Raw genomic sequence first — 25782 nt, forward strand, 5'->3', positions numbered from 1 at the left:
ATCCAATGGATGTTGGCAATTAGATCTCTGGTTCCTCTGCCTTTTCTAAATCCAGCTTGAACATCTGGAAGTTCATGGTTCATGTACTGTTGAAGCCTGGCTTGGAGAAATTTTGAGAATTACTTTACCAGTGTGTGAGATGAGTGCAATTGTGTGGTAGTTTGAGCATTCTTTGGCATTGCCTTTCATTGGGACTGGAATGAAAACTGACCTTTTCCAGTCCTGTGGCCACTGCTGAGTTTTCCAAATTTGCTGGCATATTGAGTGCAGGACTTTCACAACATCATCTTTTAGCATTTGAAATAGCGCAACTGAAAATCCATCATCTCCACTAACTTTGTTCGTAGTGATGCTTCCTAAGGCCCACTTGACTTCAAATTCCAGGATGTCTGACTCTAGGTGAGTGATCACACCATCGTGATTATCTGGGTCATGAAGATCTTTTTTGTATAGTTTTGTGTATTCTTGCCACCTCTTCTTAATATCTTCTGCTTCTGTTAGGTTCATGCCATTTCAGTCCTTTATTGTGCCCATCTTTGCATGAAATGTTCCCTTAGTATCTCTAATTTTCTTGAAGAGATCTCTAGTTTTTCCAATACTATTGTTTTCCTCTATTTCTTTGCATTGATTGCTCAGGAAGGCTTTCTTATCTCTCCTTGCTATTCTTTGGAACTCTGCATTCAAATGGGTATATCTTTCCCTTTCCCCTTTGCCTTTCGCTTCTCTTCTTTTCATAGCTCTTTGTAAGGCCTCCTCAGACAACCTCTTGGCCTTTTTGCATTTCTTTTTCTTGGGATGGTCTTGATCCCTGTTTCCTGTACAATGTCACAAACTTCCATCCATAGTTCTTCAGGCACTCTGTCTATCAAATCTAATCCCTTAAATCTATTTCTCACTTCTACTGTATAATCGTAAAGGATTTGATTTAGGTCATACCTGAATGGTCTAGTGGTTTTCCCTACTTTCTTCAATTTAAGTCCGAATTTGGCAATAAAGAGTTCATGATCCGAGCCACAGTCAGCTCCCTGTCTTGTTTTTGCTGACTGTATAGAGCTTCTCCATCTTTGGCTGCAAAGAATATAATCAATCTGATTTCGATATTGACCATCTGGTGATGTCCATGTGTAGAGTCTTCTCTTGTGTTGTTGGAAGAGGGTGTTTGCTATGATCAGTGCATTTTCTTGGCAAAAATCTATTAATCTTTGCCCTGCTTCATTCCATATTCCAAGGCCAAATTTGCCTGTTACTCCAGGTGTTTCTTGACTTCCTACTTTTGCATTCCAGTCCCCTATAATGAAAAGGACATCTTTTTGGGGTGTTAGTTCTAGAATGTTTTGTAAGTCTTCATAGAACTGTTCAACTTCAGCTTTTTCAGTGTTATTGGTTGGGGCATAGATTTGGATTATGGTGATATTGAATGGTTTGCCTTGAAAACGAACAGAGATCATTCTGTCATTTTTGAGACTGCATCCAAGTACTGTATTTCAGACTCTTTTGTTGACTATGATGGCTACGCCATTTCTTCTAAGGGATTCTTGCCCACAGTGATTGATATAATGGTTATCTGAGTTAAATTCACCCATTCCAGTCCATTTTAGTTCGCTGATTCCTAAAATGTTGATGTTCACTCTTGTCATCTCCTGTTTGACCACTTCCAATTTACCTTGATTCATGGACCTAACATTCCAGGTTCCTATGCAATATTGTTCTTCACATCATCAGACTTTACTTCCAATACCATTCACACCCACAACCGGGTGTTGTTTTTGCTTTAGCTCCATCTCCTCATTCTTTCTGGAGTTATTTCTCCACTGATCTCCAGTAGCAATTGGGCACCTGCTGACCTTGGGAGTTCATCTTTCAATGCCCTATCTTTTTGCCTTTTCATATGGTTCATGGGGTTCTCAAGGCAAGAATACCGAAGTGGTTTGCCATTCTCTTCTCCAGTGGACCACATTTTGTCAGAACTCTACACCATGACCTGTCTGTCTTGAATGGCCCTACATGGCATGGCTCATAGTTTAATTGAGTTAGGACCAAAGCTGTGATTCATGTGATCAGATTGGTTAGTTTTCTGTGATTGTGGTTTTCAGTCTGTCTGCCCTTGTCTAGCTGGGGCTTCTCCTTTGCCCTTGGACGTGGTGTATCTCCTCACAGTCTCCAGAACTACGCAGCCACTGTTCCAGCGCCTACCATCTTTCTGGGGCTTCTCTGGCCTTGGACATGGGGCATTAGCCAACTCCAAATTTCCCATCACCAGGAGGATCCCCCAAAGAGAGATTGTAGCCACCCTGAGAACTCTCCAGCTTGTTCTTTGAGATCCTGTAGGGTCTGAATGTTTTTCTTGAGGACTGTGAGACTTTAACTTAGCTGGAGGTATTTACCCAGAAATAATACCTCTCACTCAAGATGGCTCAAGTCCCTCCTTGTCAAGGGATCAGGAGATCTATCTCCTGTCTGTTTTGGAGTACAACCTCTGCCAAGCTATGTTGGCTCTTTAGAGCTGTCCTGAGAAATCTTATCCCCAGAAACTTAATTTTGGGGGTGTTCATTAGAATGGCACTCATTTGTAGTTCTGAATAGGTATCTGACATCCCCCAGGGGCTCACAGGTGTATTGAGTGTCCTCTTCTGTTTTCTTCCACAGCTTGACTCATGAGTAGTGAATCCAGGAGTCATGTCCTGGTACCTTGACTGCTGTGGGAGTAGAAAGTATTACAGGATAGAGGCCCTTCCATGTGGGCTGGAGTTGAGCCTTTGGGGACCCATCTTTCCAGACTTCAATTAGGACTTGAGTCCCTGGAGCATATAGTGGTGACTCTTTAGAATCTTTTGGGTCCTGGTTGACACCCCACAAGCATATATCCTGTTGGAATTGCCCAATGGCCATGGTATAAGACCGGAGGGTCTGAGCCTCTGGATCTAGGAAGAGGTCATTGACACAAACAAAAGATCTCCCATATAGCATCTCATAAGGACTAAGACCAACACGTTCCTTAGGGGCAATGTGGGTGCAGAGGAGAGCTACTGGTAAAGCCTCCTTCCATCCCCATGGAGGTCTCCTGGGTTATCTTTTTATCACTGATTTTAAGAATTGGTTGTTTCTACTTTTCCTGAAGACTGAGGCCTCCAGGCACAATGGAGATAATAAGTAACGCCCAATGCTTTAGAGACTCCTTGGGTGACCTTAGAAGTAAATGACGTCCCATTGTCACTTTGTAATGACCTGGGCAGACCAAATCTCAGAATGATTTCATGGAGCAGTTTTTTTACCACCTTCTCAGCCTTCTCAGTCTGGGTGGAAAATCTTCCAATCCATCCTGTGAATGTACCTCTCATAACTAATAGGTATTTTTACCCTTGAGAAACTGGCATCTGGGTGAAGTCCATCTGCCAGTCCTCTCCTGGGTAGGTCCCACGTCGTTGGACAGGCTGAGGTCTTCAAGCTCCTTGGGGGTTGTTTAATTGGCAAGTGGGACAAGAGGAGACCACCTGCCTTATAGTCGTTTGGAGGCCTGTTCCTCTGCAGGATCTTTCTAGTAATCACTGGAGGGACTCTTTTAGCCTTTCCAGAAAGGCAATGGGGTTCTCACTGGGCTCCTGAGTTATTGCTGAGACCCGGGCATAGCTGATTACTTTTTGCTGGGCTCCTTTCAGTCCTGCCTTCACACAGATCAGAAAATGTTCCCTTTCCCAGATGTGCTCAGGGTCATTATAATTCCAATTAGGATCTGAGGAGGGGACTGCAGTTTCCCCTACTGGGTATTTATCGTTTGACATGTGAAGCCCCATAGCATACCTTTGGGCTTCCTTTAAGACCCTAGCATTCTCAGGGTCAGATAAAGTTTGACTAAATATGACCATAATGTCCTTCCACATCAAGTCAAAGGCCAAGGTAATGTGTTGGAATGTATCTATATATTTGCCTGGGTCATCTGTATAGCTTCCCAGGTCTTGTTTGATCTGTCTTAGTCCTAAGAGGGAGAAGGGCTTATGGACCCAGGTTAGTTCAAATACTCCCCCAGTTTCGACTAAGGGACTTACTCGAGTTCACTTTTGTAAAGGGGGTGCTCCTAGATATGGTGGTATGGTTTGGATACAAGGAAGGAGCACCAGGCAACTCGGGAGCCATGGGAGGTGAGCCTTCACAGGCAGGTACCTTCTCTTGGTTGTCTGTGCCTAATACCATTTGTCTAGTAGGCTCACTTTAAGGGCATACAACAATCCCATACTTAGGCCAGAGTTCCTTCATATCTCTTAGTCAGAAGAAAATTTGGACATAAGTCTGTCCATTTCCCTTGTCTTTTACAGAATAAGTCTAGCTGCAGGATGGTATTGTAATTTAAACTCCCATCCTCAGGCTAGTGTTCCTTTTTCTCCAGAGGATACCGTGGCCACACAGTGGCACAAAAGAATTTTAAGCAACTTCTCCTAGAGTTAGAGGATCAAACAGCTTCCAGTTATCTAGGATGCATCTCAAGGACGTCTGTCAGGAAGTGGATTGGTTATTTACCATAGGAAAGACAGTGATGACAGGGAGGAAAAGAAAAAAGAAAAAAAAACTAATAGGTCTCCTTCAATTTCCATGGGTGGTGAGTCTTTTTGAAACTTATCCTACCCAATTCTGTTGCAACCTGAGAGCCAGGTGTCCCTGGGTCAGGATGCAGATCCCCAGGCAAGCTGAGGAGTGACAGCCTCCTGGAGATCGAATTCCCAGGCAGGTCAAGGCAGGTCAGCCTCCCGAGAATTGGGTCCCTGGGCAAGTCGAGGCATGTCAACCTTCTGGGACCCCTGGACTGGCGGATCCCTGAGCAGGTTGAGGCATGACAACCTTTTGAGGACCAGATTCCTAGGCAGGTTGAGGCAGGTCAACCTCCTAGACTGGAGTTGGGCGTCCCCAAGGTCTCCAGCCCACATGGAAGGGCCCCTACCCTGTAATACTTTCTACCCCCACAGCAGTCAAGGTACCAGTACATGACTCAGGTATGTTATATATTCACACAATGGAATATAATACATCAAAGCAAATGAATTACCTAAGCTATAAGTATCAACATGGATGAACTACAAAGACAAAATGCTAAGTGAAAAGAAGCCAGACACAAAATAATTCACACTGTATAATTCCATTGATGTAAAATTCAAAAACAAGTAAACAAAATGGTATTATTTACAGATGTACAATTAGCAAGTAAAACTCACTAGAAAGCAAAGGAAAGGAATGATTATCATAAAAAGTCTGGATAGTGGTTCCTCTGGAAGGAGGGGCTGTGCTGTCACTATTTGCAGATGACATGATATTATTATATATAGAAAACCCTAAAGCCTCCACCAAAAAATGATTAGAATAAATCAGTTCTGTAAAGTTGAAGGATAAGAAATCAATAAACAGGAATCTGTTGAATTTCTGTACAGTAATAATGAATTACCAGAAAGAGAAATTTATTTTATTTAAAAATTTTTTACTGAAGTATAGTTGCTTTACAATGTTGTATTAGTTTCTACTGTAAAGCAAAGTGAATCAACTATATGTATGCATATATCTCCTCTTCTTTAGATTTCCTTCCCATTTAGTTCATCACAGAGCACTGAGTAGGTTCAATGCTGAACTATACAGTAGGTTCTCATTAGTTATCTATTTTATTATTGTTGTTGTTGTTGTTCAGTAGCTCAGTCATGTCCAACTCTTTGCGACCCCAAGGACTGCAGCACACCAGGCTTCCCTGTTCTTCACTATCTTCCAGAGCTTGCTCATACTCATGTCCATTTAGTTAGTGATGACATTCAACCATCTTGTCCTCTGTCATCCCCTTCTCCTCCTGCCTTCAATCTTTCCCAGCATCAGGGTTTTTTCCAGTGAGTCAGCTTTTAGCATCAGGTGGCCAAAGTATTGGAGCTGCTGCATCAGTCCTTCCAGTGAATATTCAGGGTTGATTTCCTTTAGGATTGACTGGTTTGATCTCCTTGCTGTCCAAGGGACTCTCAAGAGTCTTCTCCAACACCACAATTCAAAAGCATCAATTCTTCAGCACTTAGCCTTCTTTATGGTCCAGCTCTCACATCCATACATGACTACTGGAAAAACCATAGCTTTAACTAGATGGACCTTTGTCTGCAAAGTAATGTCTCTGCTTTTTAATACATTGTCTAGGCTTGTCATAGCTTTTCTTCCAAGGAGCAAGCATCTTCTAATTTCGTGGTTGCAGTCACCATCTGCAGTGATTTTAGAGCCCAAGAAAATAAAGTCTGTCACTGTTTCCATTGTTTATACATCTATTTGCCATGAAGTGATGGGACCAGATGCCATGATCTTAGTTTTTTGAATGCTGAGTTTTAAGCCAGTTTTTCACTCTCCTCTTTCACATTCATCAAGAGGCTCTTCAGTTCCTCTTCACTTTCTACCACAAGGGTGGTATCATCTGCACATCTGAGGTTATTGATATTTCTCCCAGCAATCTTGATTCCAGCTTGAAATAATCCTATAGTATTTTTACATTGTATCAATAGTGTGTATATGTCAATCCCAATTTCCCAATTCATCCCACCCCTACCCCTTCTCCTTCCCCTCTTGGTATCCAGCCTGTGTGTCTTTATTTGGGCTTTGCAAATAAGATCATCTGTACAATTCTAGATTCCACATATATGTGTTAATATACAGTATTTGTTTTTCTCTTTCTGACTTATTTCACGCTGTATGACAGTCTCTAGGTCTATTCACGTCTCTACAAATGACCCAATTTTCTTCTTTTTTATAACTGAGTAATACTCCATTGTATATATGTACCACATCTTCTTCATCCATTCATCTGTTGATGGGACATTTAGGTTGCTTCCATGTTTTGGCTATTGTGAGTAGTGCTGCAATAAACATTGGGTTGTATGTGTCTTTTGAAATTATGGTTTTCTCTGGGTATATGCTCATATATGGCTCATATGGTAGTTCTATTTTTAGTTTTTAAAGGAATCTTCATACTTCTCTCCATAGTAGTTGTATCAATTTACATTCCCACAAAAAGTGCAAGAGGGTTCCCTTTTGTCCATACCCTCTCAGCATTTACTGTTTGTAGATTTTTAATAATGGCCATTTCAATGGGCATAAGGTGATAGATACCTCACTGTAGTTTTGATTTGAAGTTCTCTCATAATTAGTGATGTTGAGCATCTTTTCATGTGTTTGTTGGCCATCTGTATGTCTTCTTTGGAGAAGTGTCTATTTATGTCTCTGCCTAGTTTTTTTGATTGGGTTGGGGTTTTTTTTTGACATTGAGCTATATGAGCTATTTGTGTATTTTGGAGATGAATCCTTTGTCAGCTGCTTCATTTGAAAATACTTTCTCCCATTCTAAAGGTCGTCTTGCTTATGGTTTCCTTATGTCTTTTCGTCTTGCTTATGGTTTTCTTTGGTATGCAAAAGCTTTTAAGTTTAATTAGGTCCTATTTGTTTACTTTTGTTTTCATTTTCATTAAATGAAAGGGTGGGTCAAGAAAGATCTTGCTGCTAAACTGATGTACACACATAATTATTCCACTAGGTTTTGAAAACTTTCTTGCTTCTAGCACAAAATGATGTCTCAAACTCAGCCTACATTCCTACTACAAACTTGGAATTAGTAATTTCTCCAAGGAGCCCTGGTCCCTTTTAGTCAAGAACGATATTTAGGAAGTAAAATTCTGTGCATTAGGGGTACTTATTATTGCTAGTATTTCATTGCTTCTAGGCCTTCTAAAGTCAGAGCTAGGAAAAAAATACATGATGAACTGCATTTGTCTAATATGTTCTGATTCTAGCTTGTGTATCTGTCCTAACCTTTTTAACTCTTGATTTTTCTGACATTAAGTTCTTGTCTATTTTTATAATTGTTCCTTCCCTTGCAACCATATCTCTTGTTTATATCATACTTACTATAGCCACTAAAGCATCACTTGCTAAATACTGAGGTGCTACTATTTTTTCCATGGATTGTATGACTCTATATGACTTTGACCATGATTCTCATTAAACAAAAATGAAGGGATACTGCCATTAAATAATGTGTGGCAACACTTACTTGCTGAGCTTTAATTTTATAATGCCACAACTCTATTATTTACCTATGAGTAATTGATTAAAAAAAAGAAATCAGATTTTCTATATCATCATCAAATTTTATAACCTTCTGAGCATTAGGGCACTGTGATTGGCACTGGAGATACAAACAAGTCAAAGACAGTCTTTAGAATGAGGAGGGATGGTATATATAATACAACTGCTATTTACTAAGTCTGAAAGTTTGCTAAGGATTTTATATATAGTCTACAATGCTAACAACCCTGGACGGTGTATAGTATGATTCCTGTTGTGTTTTTCATAATCCTTATTTTTTTCCACATGAGAAAAATGTGCAGTTGCAAACTCTGAATCTCAATCAACATAGTAATCTACAGATCGAAAATAAACCCAAATTCATCTAGTGCCAAAACCTGAATCCATTACACTATGCCACAGTGCCTCCTAGAAGAAGTGATGATGAATGAAACATGCCCTGACTTCAGCATGGCTTAAAGTTTTTGTTTTCATTACACACAACTGTACCACTGACTGTACCACTTAGGTGGAAGAAAGCCTTACCTGAAAGATTCCTCCAGCAGCTTTGTGTCATTCTAACAGGGTATCCCAGAGACTCTATTTTGCTTAATGTCTTTACGATGAAGGAATTAAGATACTTGTAACACTGACTGTTGATACTCAAGTAGGCAAGAACACTATCACCAATCCTGTTTCATATTAGAATAATAATTCTCATCCTTGGCCATACATTATAATCACCTGCCTTTTTTTTTTAATTTTATTTTATTTTTAAACTTTACATAATTGTATTAGTTTTAATCACCTGCCTTTTAAAAAAAGATGCTGATGTGCAGATCACAGAGCAGTTAAATGAGAATCTCTGGGGTTGGGACCCAGGAATCAGTATTCAGTCAAGAACTACCCAAGTGATTCCTGTGCATATCAGAGATGAGAATTACAGCTGTAGAATACAGTAACAACATTTGCTAAGGGGCTTTGATAAATTTGAGGGTGGGGAAGAGGAGTTTCCAATTCAAAAAAGATGAAATCAAACAAAATGGATAGATACAAACAACATTTTGAAGTCAGCAAGAAGTACGGAAAAGAGGTGTTTCCAAAAATCCAATTAGTCTCTATTCCAAGTCAGTTTGAATAAAGAAGAGACTGCTATTAGTTTAACCTGCTTCAGAAAAGTTAGAATTCTCACCTGTATGGCTCCAAAAGTGAAAGTGAAAGTCGTTCAGTCGTGTCAGACTCTTTGCAACCCCATGGACTATACAGTCCATGGAATTCTCTAGGCCAGAATACTGGTGTGGGTAGCCTTTGCCTTCTCCAGGGGATCTTCCTAACCCAGGGATCTAACCCAGGTCTCCTGCTATTTAAAGTCACAGTAATTCCTAGTAGTAACAGCTGTCACTAATTGAGCACCTAGGATGGGCCAAATGCTTTGGTTTCTAAACAACTATGAAGTAGGTCTCTATTTTATAGAAGATGATTAAAAGATGGCTTATATTCATTCATAAACACATCATCTGGACCAGTAGCTTCCAACCATGATCCTTGTGGGCCACTGAATTGCTGTAAGGGTGCACACAAAGTACAGCCTATAGACTAACTGCATCAAGTCATTAAATGCTGCTGTGATTACAGAATATAAATCCTTCTAGGAATATTACTAATTCCCTGTCATTTTTGTTCTTTTTTTTATCATCCTGCAGATACTAAAATGACATCTATTATGTGAGAATACACCATATTTTTTTAATATTAAAAAGGGTCCTTTTTTTGTTGAAACTGGAACTCTCAGACATTGCTCGTGGAAATGCAAAATGATGCATGGTCCTTTGAAAAGCAGTTTGGCAGTTTCTTAAAAAGTTACACTTGTCCACACAAAGACTTGTACATGAATCAAGTTCATGTTCATAGCAGCACAATTCATAATAGTTGAAAACTAGTACTCTTTGCCTGGAAAATCTCATGGACGGAGTAGCCTGGTGCGCTGCAGTCCATGGGGTCGCTAAGAGTTGGACACGACTGAGTGACTTCACTTTCACTTTTCACTTTCATGTATTGGAGAAGAAAATGGTAACCCACTCCAGTGTTCTTGCCTGGAGAATCCCAGGGATGGCAGAGCCTGGTGGGCTGCATAGTCCAGTCTATGGGGTCGCAAAGAGTCGGACACGACAGAAGCAACTTAGCAGCAGCAGCAGCAGCAGCAGCAGATAATCCAAATGTCCATCAACTGGTGAAATGATAAACAAAATGCACAGCATCCACACAACAGGATACATTCAGCAATAAAAAGGAACTATTGATACATGCTACAATGTAGGTGAACCTCACAAACATTATGCTAAAGAAGTCAGACACACAAAAAAACTATCTGTTGTCCAATTCTACTTATACAAAATATCCAAGAAAGACATTAATATAGATCAAAAGCAGATCAATGTTTGTCTGGGGCTGAGAGTGGGGATTAAAAACTGACTGCAAAAGGTCACCAGGGAATCTTTGCAGGGAGAGCAGGAGTATCAAAAATTTCTAAAAGTGGTTCACAGGGATGGTGGTACAATTTTATAAATTTGCTAAAAATAACTGAATTGTACTACTTTGTAACTATTCTGAGGCACCTCTTGGAGACCTAAGGCTCCTCAGACTATAGTTTGAGAACTACTGATCTAAACTAATGGCTTTCCAATTTATGTCTGGTGAGGTTTTTCCCCAACTCATATACTTTTACATGTGTAATCTTACAAGAAGTCTCAATAAACAGATATAGGTAAAGGTTATCTTTTGTTAACATTAAATATTTTATAAGTTTAACTATATAAGATTTATAAACTCATTAAAAATAATTCAGTTCAATTCAGTTCAGTCGCTCAGTCATGTCCGACTCTTTGTGACTCCATGAACTGTAGCACGCCAGGCCTCCCTGTCGGTCACCAACTCCTGGAATTTACCCAAACTCATGTCCATTGAGTCGGTGATGCCAGCCAACTATCTCATCTTCTGTCATCCCCTTCTCCTCCCACCCTCAATCTTAGGCCTTCTAAAAATAATTTGAAATTGGAGGACTAGGATGATAGTGGTAACTTTACTCAGTAGGTATTTGTATTTGTGGGTTTAGCTTAGCTCTGATTTTAAAATACTGAACACAAATTTTTAAATTCACCCAGTGAAGAAGTTACAAACGCCACCAGATTTTACACAGCTCAGGTTACAACAGCATCATACTATTTAGTTAAAAGAGAGGGCACAAAGGCAAGATAAACTGGCAGCACAATCTGAGGCACCAATGGTCTTTCACCTGTTTAAACTGGCATTCATCTCAAGAGAACATGGGATGTTTTTTGGTAATGGCTCTTCAAAGTGTAACAAACATTTAAAAACACAATCAAATTTGCAGAACCTCTGAAAAACATTTTACCAACATTTTCTGGTCTGGTCCAGCTAGACTAGAAATTATTTTTCAGTTCTAAAAATATATGATAGTATTGTATCATTGTCCTGGACACCAATGAAGAGCAATGGAGAAGATGCTATCAGAGTCAAAACAAATATTACCAGCTTTTCTGTTGATTATGTTTACTCACTGATTACAGATACTTTATTTTTCAAGGCAATAATATTCAGGGACCAGAACTATGGGTCAGGCAGCGTAATAACAAAAGAGTGTGTAATTTGCAGTCAATTTTTTTTTCTATGCCAGTAAACCGCAACCTGTCACCTGCAATCCATGTGGCAGGTACAAAAATTAGAGGCCTCACCCCATACCAGGCAGGGGCAACTCATTTAATTCTGTTTTCATTACTCCAATGCAATATACTAAGCTGCCTACAGGGACCATTGGAATTCAGATTTCAATGTAAAAAAAAAAAAAAAAAAAAGCCCACTGCCATTGTATTAAGTCTAGCAGCATTAAGAAGATCTACTCCCACAGTGACACATCTGAATAACAGAACCAACCTGAGGACTCCTGAATCAGGCATGGCTCTCTCTGGGCAAATAATTAAAGAAAGAAAGTGAAGTCGCTCAGTTGTGTCCGACTCTTTGCGACCCCATTGACTGTAGCCTACCAGGCTGCTCCATCCGTGCAATTTTCCAGGCAAGAGTACTGGAGTGGGTTGCCATTTCCTTCTCCAGAGGATGTTCCTGACCAAGGGATCAAACCCGGGTCTCCAGCATTGCAGGCAGACGCTTTACCATCTGAGCCACCAGGGAAGCCCCTAAATAATTAAGAGCAGGTTCAAATAATGTATTTAACCTACTAAGGAGCAACAGTACCAATCTGGAAAAAGCTGGAAATGCTGTCTTCACAGAAGGGCGCTCCTATATGCAAAAGCTACTTTTCTTTTCTAGCTGAAGTGAGCCTCTCAACAAATCCTTCTTTGTCTTCCCAGCACACCCCTGATATAACAAACTGCTCAAAGTGGACTCCAAACCTCTAGATTCACTTTACTCAGTGACTTGGAAGTTAAACAGTATCCAAAACAATAACATTCAGCAAAAGCAACTAAAAAATAAGCCAATAAGATGGAAATAAATGTGAGGTTCTTGTTGCTGACTGACCACCCATTCTGGAAAATATACAAAAACCACTCTTGAAATCAGTGGTTAACCTGTAACCTGTGCAAAGCCTTGGGCAATGTCACTAAACTTCTGATGCCCAGTTTCCTGATGTGTCAAAGAATAAATACCACTACTTCCATTCCAGAGTGGTAAAGAGATGAGAGTGCTCTTGCTATGTGACACTAGTATTTATTTTCTTACTCCATCTCTCTGCTGCTGCTGCTGCTAAGTTGCTTCAGTAGTGTCTGACTCTGTGTGACCCCATAGACGTCCACCAGGCTCCCCCGTCCCTGGGATTCTCCAGGCAAGAACACTGGATGGGTTGCCATTTCCTTCTCCAATGCATGAAACTGAAAAGTGAACGTGAAGTTGCTCAGTTGTGTCCGACTCTTAGCGACCTCATGGACTGCAGCCTACCAGGCTCCTCCGTCTGTGGGATTTTCCAGGCAAGGGTACTGGAATGGGGTGCCATTGCCTTCTCTGACGCCATCTCTCTAGGCCACCTATATTTCACCAGATCAGAAAGCAGAGTTGAGTCAGCTTCTGCTCACATCATTTTGTAACAGAAACTTAGCTCCCAAGAAATAATTTCCTCCAAAATTGTTCTGGTTAGTTGTATTCTTTTCATAAGTCTCCATAAGAAACACTTATTAGAATAGGTATTAAATGGGGGAGAACTGGGCTTCCCTGGTGGCTCAGTGGTAAAGAATCTGCCTATAGTAGATACAGGAGAGTAGGGTTTGATTCCTCGGTCAAGAAGATCCCCCAGAGGAGGGCATGGCTATCCACTCCAGTATTCTTGCCTGGAGAATCCCATGGACAGAGGAGCCTGTCTGAGCCTTTAAAAAGTTTTTTAAAAAGACAAAGAGACTGTTGTAATAATAAAAATAAAGTATTAAATAAAGTGTTTTTGAGCAAATAAGTCAATCTAGCCAGGCCTATCTGGTTAATCTTTCATGAATGGTGAACAAAGACTTAAAAATCTATAAAGTCTTACAAGGATAAATATATCCTTCCCAACTGCTGAAACAAAGTTTTAGAATTGAGTCAGAAAGGCTACTGAGCTGGCCCTGTAATGACTTCTTGAAGAAATGTCCAGCTTCTCCTTTCCAGCAAATCAAATGGTGATTTGATTCCCCAGACGAGAAAGAAACCAGTAGGCCAGATCTTTAGTTTTAGCTCCACCTACCAACTGAATTCTCACCTTCACATACATTCAATACCTCCTGCAACTAGCTATTTTTCAAGTTTTTCCCACCTCTCTCCTGTCTCTCCACTGCCCCTCATCTCCCCCAGCCCCCTGGTTCCACTCTCTCCTTCTATACCTCTCCTTCTTCTTCTTCTTTTCTCTAGTGGGAGCATTTACTTCGCACTTCCTGGTAAGGCACGACGGTTCTGACCTGTCTCAGGGTTCCTATAGGAAGCAACTATGACACAAAATAGTGAAATAACTTCACATACTGCTCTAGCTAAGCCTTTCCCAGAGACCTAAGCACCAAACACTAACCGTGCAGATAAGAACAGTGCTCTCCTGAGATCATTTGTGCTTAGGGATGAGATCAGAGTAGAAGTTCTTTTTTCCTCTGGTAATTGAACTCATTTTCAACACATAAGAAGGGCTGAGGTACAATAATAAATCCAGCTCTTAATTTTCAAAAGTAAGTAGATTTAGAGACCAGGGCATGAATAATGTTTCTGCATTTATAAAAGGTATATTCTGTATTTAAACTAGATTTCTACCTACTCAACCCTCAAACTCCTTCTCTGCGATGATTTTACAGTCTTGACTTTGGTTAATTAATACTTCCATGACAACACCTTAAAAGGCTACAAAAAAGAACTTTTACTTAATGTGGCAATAAAGAGAACAAATTTTAAATATAGATATACATACCTCCTTTCATGTTTAAATAATATGAAGAAATGTATTGATACAGTCACAAATGTAACATCAATGAAAACCATTTGCTCTAGAAATTTCCCCCCAAGCTTTTCCTTTTAAAGATGGCACTGTTTAACATTTACGCTAAAAGCATTAACAGAATTTTATCAATGAAAGATTTTCTCTAGGTAAAAGAATCATGTACTTTTAGAGATATGCAGATGACACCACTCTAAAGGCAGAAAGTTAAGAGGAACTAAAGAACCTCTTGATGAGGGTGAAAGAGAAGAGTGAAAAAGCTGGCTTAAACTCAACATTTAAAAAACTAAGATCTATGGCTTATCCATTTTAAGGTTTGACAGAAAACAACAAAACTCTGTAAAGCAATTATCCTTCAATCAAAAAATAAATAAATTTTTTAAAAAGAAAAAAAAACTAATATCATGGCATCTGGTCCCATCACTTTATGGCAAATAGATGGGGAAAAAGTGGAAACGGTGACTTTATTAAGATCTTAGGCTCCAAAATCACTGCGGACAGGGACTGTAGCCATGAAATTAAAAGACACTTGCTTCTTGCAAGAAAAGCCATGACAAACCTAGACAGCATGTTAAATAGCAGAGACATAACTTTGCCCGCAAAGGTCCGTATAGTCAAAGCTATGGTTTTTCCAGTAGTCATGTATGGATGTGAGAATTGAACCATAAAAAAGGCTGAGCACTGAAGGACTGATGATTTTGAATTTGTAGTGCTGGAGAAGACTCTTGAAAGCCCCTTGGACTGCAAGGAGATCAAATCAGTCAATGCTAAAGGAAATCAACCCTGAATATTCATTGGAAAGATTGATGGTGAAACTGAAACTCCAATACTTTGGCTACCTGATGTGAAGAGCCAACTCACTGGGAAAGATCCTGATGCTGGGAAAGATTGAGGGCAGGAGGAGAAGGGGCTAACAGAGGATGAGATGGTTGGATGGCATCACTGACTCAATGGACATGAGTTTGAGCAAACTCCAGGAGATAGCGAAGGACAGGGAAGCCTGGCATGCTGCAGTTCACGGGGTTGCAAAGAGTCCGACACGACTTAGCAACTGAAGAACAAGCGCAACAACAAACGCTATAAGAAACACCAGAAATCATTAAGCAAACTCTTTCATTTTTATGGTGAGAAAACTCCCAAGTGATTGCCAAAGTCTCACAGCTGGCTAATGACAGGCAAGGGTCTTTGCTCCTGACAACTGAAAACTGGAATTCTTATAGGTGAAAAACACTTCATTTGTTGATATCAGTACAAAGGCAACAAAAATCTGAACTAATCTTACCATATACACAATTGACGTTACACAAAAGCTCTGTTTCAACTTTTATAATTGTATTCCACAAATTCTTAACTTGTGACTCACCCTGCTGAGTTGATCCAATAACCTTTGGTTCTGTTCTGATAATTCCTGGACAGTCCATGTTTCTTCTCAATCTGCTTCCTGGCTTGCTGACTCTCCAACTCAAACTGAAGCTGGTTCACACCACTCTCCAGCTCAGACACACGCCCTCCCCTTCTTGGTTTTCAAATCATCTTCCTTCACATTTCTCTTGTTCTAATTGCTGGGTGAAAAGGATTTAATTTCAGTTCAGTTCAGTTGCTCAGTCATGTGCGACTCTTTGCAACCCCATGGACTGTAGCATGCCAGGCCTCTCTGTCCATCACCAACTCCCCGAGTTTACTCAAACTCATGTCCATTGAATCGGTGATGCCATCCAACCATCTCATCCTCTGTTGTCCCCTTCTCCTCCTGCCTTCAATCTTTCCCAGCATCAGGGTCTAAAAATTCCAAAGCCTTTTTTTCTTTTTCTTTTCCCTTGTCAGTCAAAACAAAACACTGCCATATAGGAAAAGTTGCCCATTTCACAACTGCAAAAATATTCCCTTCTTCCAGAGAAGGGAAGGTCGGTTTCACAAACAAAATGCCAGAACCTTTCTCATTATAGAATTTGAAAATCATTTTCTTTTGCTGAAGACATGTACAAAGGTTCCAAATGGAACCCAGAATGTTTGTAACTGCACACAGAGGATTACCTTGAAATCTATCACCAGTCAAACTGACTGATAGGATGTTTCTTTCAGGTTAGCTGTCTCTTTAATCAAATCCCTCACTGAAGGAATTTCAAATCACAAGCATACATCTCTGCAGTAATACTTCTATATAATCAAATCTCTTTTTAATTTTTGAATCTTTTTAAAGACACCCTTTTATTTCTTGTTGCTTGCCTTCAAGTGAAAATTAAAAAATTCAATTCACGGAGTTGTTTTTTGGCAGTCTACCTATAGGTTTCACAAACCACTTTTCGGAGTGGTATCTCAGTGCCAGGAGCCAGTACGGGAGTCCCCACCCATGACAAGGTCATGCGGGAGAGCTCTTATGGGCAAGGCGAGTCAGAGCTTGAGGGCTCCCCCCGGACCTGCCTGAGCGTCTACCCCAAAACCAGAATCTGTCTGTTTTACTTTCACCAACTCCTCTGAAAGTCATGGGGGGCTATCCCCGACCACTTTTCTCTGTAAGAAAATCAACTTTGAGCTCTAGTTAATAAATCTCCAGGGTATAATAAGGTGTGTTCCAATTCAAATCCCTCAGAAAGCTTTCTAACCTGCCTGACAGGTTTCCGGACTCTTACAGCTACGCATGCGATTGTTTGCAGCCTCCCAACCATGAGAGACATGGGAGGCCTAAAATATTCTAACAATGCAGAGCCTCTTGGGGAGTTAGAAATTGTTAAAATAGAACTAATAGAGGATTTCTTTGTTGAGCTAATGCCTGCTGCCAAGTTTCCATATCCCTTACCCACTGTGTCCCTGGGAGTGTATTGATTAATATAGTTGGTATATAGAAATATAAGTAGAAGCCTTAATGTTAATATTAACCCTAGACCCTTGAGCTAATAAATTCTTCCCTTGATTATCCCCACTGCACCTTTGCCCTATAGGAATGCAACTCTGTCTAGTGCTTTCAGGGAGTAGCACCAAACTTTAAGAAAAATCACCTCTGGAGAAAATAAGTTTTTCTGGTTGACTAACCCTTATCAGAAGAAAAATGTTAGCAGGTCTCCTGACCAGAAGATGATGTAAATCACCTAAAGCCTTTGTATCTGATAAGTTTGCAGGAAAAAGCCTGGTTTCAATAAGGGTCAAGGACTGCTGACCTTGCATGACTTTGCACCCCCTATTACTTTCTATGCACAACTTAGGGTATGAAAGCTCCTTTTGAAAATAAAGCTACCTTGCTCAACAGGCTTGGTCTCCCCGTGTCGTTCTTGCTTCCTTTTCTCTCCTTTTCTTTTCTGTTCTTCTTTCAGGCCAAAATAATTGGAGCGCGGGGGCCCTCTGAGACCACTTACTTGCCTGGGCTTCTAAGACCCACTCCAGAAGGTGCCTAAGGTGGGGCACTTTCCGCTATTTGAGAGGGCACCTGAGGCCTCTGTGGTCAGAGCAAACCTGGTGTCACGGGTTTTATTGATTTTCCGTGTAAACCAATTATAATGAGCATCTGATTCTCTCTGCTTTGCTATCCTATTCACCAACACCATCCTCCCGAGGGAATCCCTGGATCCAACTGGGGCTGGACCCCGGTATCTCAGGAGTTCATCAACTGGCTTAGCTAGTTAACTACAACTAGGCAGTTAACTGAACTGCAGGGCATTCACTGGTTTCCTTTTTTTCCTCTCTGATTTGATATGTCATTGGACTACAAACACACTTCTTACTACAGAAAAGTTTCTGAATCTGTATTCTGACTGTTCAACCAGTAGCAGTAATATGGGACCAGACTAGGGTCAATTTCAGACCTTATTCAGGACCGTACTATTCTCTTGTAAGTAAGAGTAAAAAGAAAGCTGCAACCAAATTGGGTAACAATATCCTGGAGAATCCCAGGGACGGGACAGCCTGGTGGGCTGCTGTCTATGGGGTCGCACAGAGTCAGACACGACTGAAGTGACTTAGCAGCAGCAGCAAATGTATAGGCAGAAAAGGACAACAAGTTATATGGTTCTCATAGGTTACATTTGGCCATCCAACTGCATGTGTGAGACTGAGAACACAAACAGAAAAGTACTGTTTAAATACATATAAATATACTGCTGCTGCTGCTGCTGCTAAGTCGCTTCAGTCATGTCCGACTCTGTGTGACCCCACAGACAAGAGTACTGGAGTGGGGTGCCATTGCCTTCTCCGAAATATACTACAGTCCAAATTAAATACTTAACCAATGGTCACATGATGAGCACAGGCATACCTTATTTCTGCAATGGAACCATATTTCCTAATCCTTGAGTACTTGAAGGTATATGAAGCTCCCTTAAGGCAGTTGTTTCCTTCCATGTGGGAAGTTAAAACATGGCTACCTGGAGGCCTTAACACAGCTGAAAAGCTTTAGGATAACACCCTGATTAGTGATTCACTACTTCTCTGAAAACCTGGAACATATTTTAAATGCTTTGCTGCTTTTTAATTACTCTGTGTGCAAACATCACTTCAGTGCTATATAAAGTAGCCATGGTGGTGGGGGTGGTTTAGTCACTAAGTCATGTCCAACCCTTGCAACTTCATGGACTATAGCCTGCCAGGCTCTTCTGTCTGTGAGACTGCCCAGGCAAGAATACTGGAGTGGGTTGCTTAGCCATAGGTATGCTCTATTTTAGATGCTTTGAACAGTACATATCTAGAATGGCCCACGGTGTTTGAAATCCTGCATGGACCCATTTTTTGTGAGTAGTGAGGGAAAGTCAAGTGGGCTCAATGAATGCCCTTCTCTGATGATCCCAAACGGTCCATTCCACCCCCCTTCCAGGCAGTTTTCTGTGAAGTAGTGTAACACAGAAGGATGGGCACATCACTTAGCAGGCAGCCACTGCTGGGCCTCATTACTCCACACCCTGTTACTAGGCAACAGGTCTTGCTCAGCCATTGGTCTGGTTCCTCAGTGGGCTCTGCCCATAAGCCACAAACTGTCAATGAGAAACCGTAGTTGTCCTGCTCAGCTACTGGTCAGTGCCACAGTGGACCCTGCCCACAAGTAACAGTCAGTGAGGGACCATTAGGTAAGTGATTCAGCTAAGGGTTAGTGGTGTGGAGATCATCAGGTAGACAGTGAAGTAAGAGGCCCTCAGGCCTTCTCCTGGAGGCCCTCAAGCTCACTCAGCCTTAGGCCAGCAGGTGAGCTGGAGGGCCCAGGAAACAGACCGGGGACTATGTCCTGCTCCAGAGCCCTGACTAAGGGCCTCCACTAGCCCAGGCCTTGAGGCATTGGTGAACCTCTCCCCCATCCCTGTCTCTGCGACCTACTAGCAGTGGCCGACTATGTGGGTCACGGTCTGTCAGACCTGGTCTCCCCTATTTGGGTGGCCTGAGGAGACTGAGGGCCAGTTGGATTGGGTGCCTGGTTCCCTCAGGGATGACAGCTGGGCGGGGTGTGGGAACCTGGCCCTGAGGGAGCTGTGACCTGAGATCTGCCTCCTCTTAGCCAGGACTGGGACCTTGGAGGGTGCAAGTTGTGCCTTGGGACCTTGCTCTTTCTTGTCAGGACAGAGAATAACATTCATCTGGTAGAGATTTACAGGAACATCGCTACCTGACCATGACCTGACCTGAAGAACAAAGGCTCTGACACCAAGAAGTCTGCAACAACTTAACCACAGCCCACCCTCACCTTTGGCTTTTGAAGGGGCTTGCTGAAAGCTTTCAGTAACCTTGGGGTTTTTAGGGTATGAGCCACCCTCTCCTTGTATGAACCTGTAATAAACCTTTCTCTGTTTCAAACTCTATGTTTTATTATTGATTGGCCTCACTGTGCCTGGGGCACGTGCACTTGAGATTTGGTAACAGTAGGATGAGGAGGGAAGCAGGGGGGCATGGAGGGGCGGGGTGTGTTGGGGGGTGGGGATAGAGGAGTGAGTGGCTCCCAAATCTACCCAGCGGGCAGGTGCCTCCCCAGGAGTCACCACTCAGTCTCACTCATCGCCGGAGGGACGTTCTCACCTCCAGCTTATCTGTCAGTTCCTTGTGCATCTGCTCATCCTGCCGACTCTTGTCCCGGTTCCTCTTCAGCAATGCCGTGCCCCCTCGGGTCGCTAACACCAGATCCTTCTGCCGGATTCTGGGCGGGCGCGGTGCTGCAGTCCGACCCTCCCTGGGCTTGTCCTGGGGATGCTCCCCGGGTTCGGAGGCCCGTTCCCCGGCCGCCAGCAGCTCCAGTTCCTCCTCTAGCGCCAGTTCCAGCTCCGCCGGGCCCCCGGGAAAGAAGTTGAGGGCGGCGACAGCATTGCGACCTCAGCCGCGGCAAGCAGCCAAGCGTAGCAGGCGCTCTTCAGCTTGGCGGGTGTTGAAGCGCGGCCGCTAGGCCCAGGCAGGAGGCGGGCGGACTTGGCCCGCGCGGAGCCCTCAGCGGTGCGGCTGGCCGGCCGGCAGGGTGGAGGGGCCCCGACCCGCCGGCCGGCCGCGCCCCTCCGCCGATCCCGGGCTCAGGGGGTCGGCGCTTGCTGGGGAGGAGGCGGTAACAAAGGATGAGGAAGGGGAGACTGAGGAGACAGGAAGCAGGAGGAAGGTTGCGAGGGGGAACCACCAGGTTTTCAGTCGCCTTGTTGCTGCTAGGTGGGGCTGCCGCGGTCGCCCGGGCAACGCCTTGCGGGGCGCTCTGCTGTCGCTGCGACGCTTGATGGAACCGAGCTCCTTGTCCCTTGGCTCGGCGGCAGCAGCAGCGACAGCGGTTCCAGGTCTCGCGCAGCACAGCCCCGCGAGCTCCTCCCTGCATTCCTCAGCTCCTCCAGTTCTCCCGGCCAGCCGCACCCCCTCTCCCCGCCCCTTGCCGGCACAGGACGCGCGCGGACACCTGTTCACCGCGTCCGCGAGCGATTCGCCGGTTCAGCGACGCTGGCGGCCTGAACTCCTGGGCGCGCTACCTGTGGAGACCGCTGTTGCCTTCCTAACGGTCTTGGCGCTTCTCGGGTGCGGTCACGCCCCCGGCCTCACACCCACCTCTCGGTATGGCCCCGCCCCTAGCACGTTCACTTCGGGGTGTGGCCTCGCGAGAACCTCGGAGCACGGCCCCGCCCCCAGCTTCGTTCTCACCTCTGGGCGGCTGTGAGAGCCTGGCCTCACTCCTATTTCGGGTTTAGGAGTTTCTGTGTGTTCAGTGGGTCTCAGACTTAGTTGGTATCCAAGGGAACTGAGGCCATTTCTCCAGCCACGATTTTGGGTCTGATTCCCTGTGAGAGTTAAGCAGTCAGGAGAGGGAGCGCTAGAGAGCAATAGAAGAGATGACTTCATTATCCCAGCTTCTCGATGATGACGCAGGAATACAAGGGATCAGATGCTTTGGAAACCAGCAACCCCGAAAGAAAGGGGTTCTATTTAGAAATAATGGGGAAAACCGCTCACAGGTGGGAAATACGAAGCAAACATTCTGCCCAATAATAACTTCTGTTCGCTGTTGCTGTTAAGTCGCTTCAGTCGTGGCCGACTCTGTGCGACCCCATAGACGGCAGCCCACCAGGCTCCCCTGTCCCTGGGATTCTCCAGGCAAGAACAGTGGAGTGGGTTGCCATTTCCTTCTCCAATGCATGAAAGTGAAAAGTGAAAGTGAAGTCGCTCAGTCGTGTCCGACTCTTAGCGACCCCATGGACTGCAGCCCACCAAGCTCTGCGGTCCCTGGGATTCTCCAGGCAAGAGTACTGGAGTGGGGTGCCATTGCCTTCTCCATTAGACACTTATTATGTGCCATGTCTTGTTTTAAGTGCTAAATACGCATTATCTTCACAAGAATCTTATAAAGTCACTCTTCCCATTTTACAGAGAAGGAAACTGAGAGCTTGAGAGATCGGATCAGATCCAGGCAGACTTACTCCAGGGTTTGCATATATTGTTATTCTTTACTTCCCTCAGATATAAATCTTGAGGAAGATAAATGGTAATCGTGAGCAAGAGGGCCGGGGTCGATATTCGAGGTGATATCAGGAAAGGTTCCTGAAATAACCAAACCAAGGACTTAAGAGTCTACTAGGTGATGCCAGTCAGTTCTGGCTTTGACGTCATTGGTGATGCTCTGTCTCCTATCTTCAGAAACAGTCTCATCTGAGGCTAGAATTGGTTCCTTTCCTCTTGGACAACCCATTTTTAAGTTAGACCACACTTTGTTTCTTTTTATCACAATAGGATGGAGATTCCAGCTGAAATGAGTCAAATGATTTGTCCTAACTTCTTCTCATTGTTAAATTCAGAGCCTAACAATACTCAGGTATATGCATCACTTTCTACCCTCAGACTGAAGGAGAGAATCCCAAAGGTCCTGAGCCTCAGATCTGTCTTTGTTCTCCTGTGGATTGAAAAGGAGACAGACAATAGAGGGTTTCCCACATCAATCTGAGAGTAAGCTTTGAGAGTTGACCTTGGTACCATTCCAACAAAGCACTGTTCTAACACTTTTTATTATATTCCCTTGAGCAGAAATCGTGGGCTCATGGTGAAACCCAATGGCAAATCCCTTTTGTCTTTTTTGATCAGGAAAGGAGAAGTTACTCCTAAAAATAGATTAGGGACAAGAGCAAATAGAATTCTTAATCAAAAGAGGTTTCAGCTATTTATTTTTTCTTAATGCAGACTTGCAGCCTATCTTTCCCCAAAGGTCTTTGTCTTGCCTTCCTTAAACTCAGTGGACCTACTCTATTAGACTTGCCTGATACTGTGAAAATGAGCTATTACAATGCTAATAATAATTCTAATTTCTGAAGATCCTTCCTCACAATATTTCCTTGCCTAACCTGACTAGGAAGCGATCATTTTCTGCTGCAGGTTTGGCCCTAGGTACTAGTTTCCCATGAATAGTCAAAGGAGACCAGCCCAAGTTCGGAGAACTATTTAGAATAATTGTTCGTACATTTTTGGTCCCAGAACCTCTTTACACTCTTAAAAAATAAAGTTCTTAAAAACCTTTAGTTTATATAGGTTTAGATATCAACATTCACTGTATTAAAAATTAAATGTTTTAAAAATACTTATAATAAACCCATTATGTGTTAACATAATGTATTTAATGAAAAATAACTAAATATTCCCAAGCCAAAAAATAAATGAACAAAAGGAATGGTATTCTTTTTTATTTTTGCAAATCTCTTTAACGTTTAACTTAACAGCAGAAAATGGATTTTTATATCTGCCTCTCCATTCAATGTAGTGATGTTTTGTTTTGGTTGAAATATGTGAAGAAAATCCCAAGGATTTGGTTGGGAGAATGAGGAATATTCTCATAGCCCTTTATGATTGTCAAGGGTATTTTTCTTTGATAATATACTGAAATTCAACAAGAGATAGTTTCTTATAGGTTAGTTGCAATGTGAAATCTAAAACCTGAAGGAAATCCACTCATCTTTCTTCCACAAATGGCTTTTTTACCCATATGTGACTGATTCTTTGTGTGTGTGTGTGTGTGTGATTGATTCTTTAACAGTATGTATCAGTATTTGGGAAATAATGGTTCACTGAGTGATGCAGATCTTCCAAATACTGTTATATGTCTTTATGTATTTCAAAATTCTATTCATTAATATCACCACTGATCTCATCAGAAGTCTTTAAGTATTGGAAAGCTATCAAGCTCACTGGGGTTGATATGAGTTTTCCAAAATTCTTATTTTCACTGGAAAGCTCCAAATTTATCATTGGTAACCATAGTTTCTACTGTTTTCCTTGAAGTGACAGTCTTGCTACATTCATTTTTGAGAAAATATCTGCCAAATACCCAAATCAGAATACCACAGTCTGTCATTCATTTAAGGAAAAATGATGTTCCCCAAAAAACATGATTAGTTCAATCCCTAAGTCAAACAGTGGTACAAAGGTTTTATCTCAAAACAACAATGTACTTAGCTATACAACAGAAGTGCTTTATGGGTACTTCAGTTTCATCACATGGAGTATTAAAAAGATATTTACTCAAGGAAGGGATTTAATAAAAGTTATGTTTCATCACGCACATTCTCAAATGAAACTAGCTTCTTTCTTCTTGTGAACAAATAGTAGTGAAGAAGAACATGTCTATGAGTATACTTTGGTACCACTGCCATGAATCATGCTAAGGTATCAGTAATGTTATCCACACTATCCTTTTCACACCACCAAGACCAACATAGTGAAAAATAAAAATAGTATTATACAGTTAGTATTATGTTTACTAACATGAAATTATGAAATAAAATACAAGATTATGAAATTAGCTTTACTGTTGTTGATACCGTTAGAATTACTATCAATGCAATTATTATGAAAATAGTGCTGACTTTGCTGACCCTCTGAAAAGGTCTTTAGAACCTCAGGAGCTGATGAACCATGCTGAGAATTGCTGATTTAGAACCATTCAAGACGAGTCAACCTTAAACTAAGAAGAATGAAAAAAATACCTTCCCACATGGCACTTAGTTGTTGTCGCTGTTCAATCACTAAGCTGTGTCCAACTCTTTGAGACCTCATAGACTGCAGCATGCCAGGCTTCCTTGTCCTTAACTGTCTCCTGGAGTTTGCTCAAATTCTTGTCCATTGAGTCAGTGATGCTATCTAACCATCTTATCCTCTTTTGGCCCCTTCTCTTCCTGCCCTCAACCTTTCCCAGCATCAGGGTCTATTCCAATGAGTTTGCCTTTTGCATTAGGTGGCCAAAGTATTGGAGCTTCAGTTTCAGCATCAGTCCTTCCTAAAGGGTTGATTTCCTTTAGGATTGACTGGTTTGATCTCCTTGCTGTCCAAGGGACTGTCAAGAATCTTCTCCAGCACCCCAATTTAAAAGTATCAATTGTTCATCATTCAGTCTTTTTAATGGTCCAGCTCTCATATCCATACATGACTACTGGAAAACCATAGCATTGACTAAACAGACCTGTGTTGGCAAAATGATGTCTCTGTTTTTTAATATGCTGTCTAGGCTTGTCGGGCTTTCAAGGTGGCACTAATGGTAAAGAACCCGTCAGCCAATCCAGGAGACATAAGAGAGGTAGAGTTTGATCCCTGGGTTGGGAAGATCCCCTGGAGGAGGGCATGGCAACCCGCTCTAGTATTCTTGCCTGGAGAGTCCCATGGACAGAGGAGCCTGGCTGGCTACAGTCTGTAGGGTCCTAAACAGTCAGACACTGAAGCAACCTGGTGCATGCATATATGCTAGGTTTGCTATGGAAATTAGTGCCAGGATTCAAAACACAAAGCAAAGATATGAAAACCCACAGACTTCTAAGAAATCTATTATTTAATTTATT

General features: G+C 42.3%; 1 long non-coding RNA gene across 9 annotated transcripts in view; it reads right to left on the reverse strand.

Moving 5' to 3' along the window:
• The window catches only part of LOC147355457 (uncharacterized), a 71911-nt gene extending 50407 nt beyond the window's left edge, over window positions 1–21504 (reverse strand). For 5 of the 9 annotated variants that reach the window (XR_015144516.1, XR_015144515.1, XR_015144520.1 and 2 more), the window contains exons 1-2: window positions 20525–21492; window positions 15900–16098 (exon numbers count right to left, since the gene is read on the reverse strand). This is a non-coding gene — a long non-coding RNA (uncharacterized LOC147355457). Of the gene's footprint in view, window positions 1–11614; window positions 13119–15899; window positions 16099–20524 lie in introns of those variants that run through there. The other 4 variants (XR_015144523.1, XR_015144521.1, XR_015144517.1 and 1 more) reach the window with 4 other exon arrangements.
• Window positions 21505–25782: the final 4278 nt, after the last annotated feature.

This window comes from Bos grunniens, chromosome 17 (assembly GCF_055505025.1).
Source record: "Bos grunniens cultivar Pamir isolate PY7600 chromosome 17, Bosgru_T2T1.0, whole genome shotgun sequence".
Classification (NCBI taxonomy): domain Eukaryota; kingdom Metazoa; phylum Chordata; class Mammalia; order Artiodactyla; family Bovidae; genus Bos; species Bos grunniens.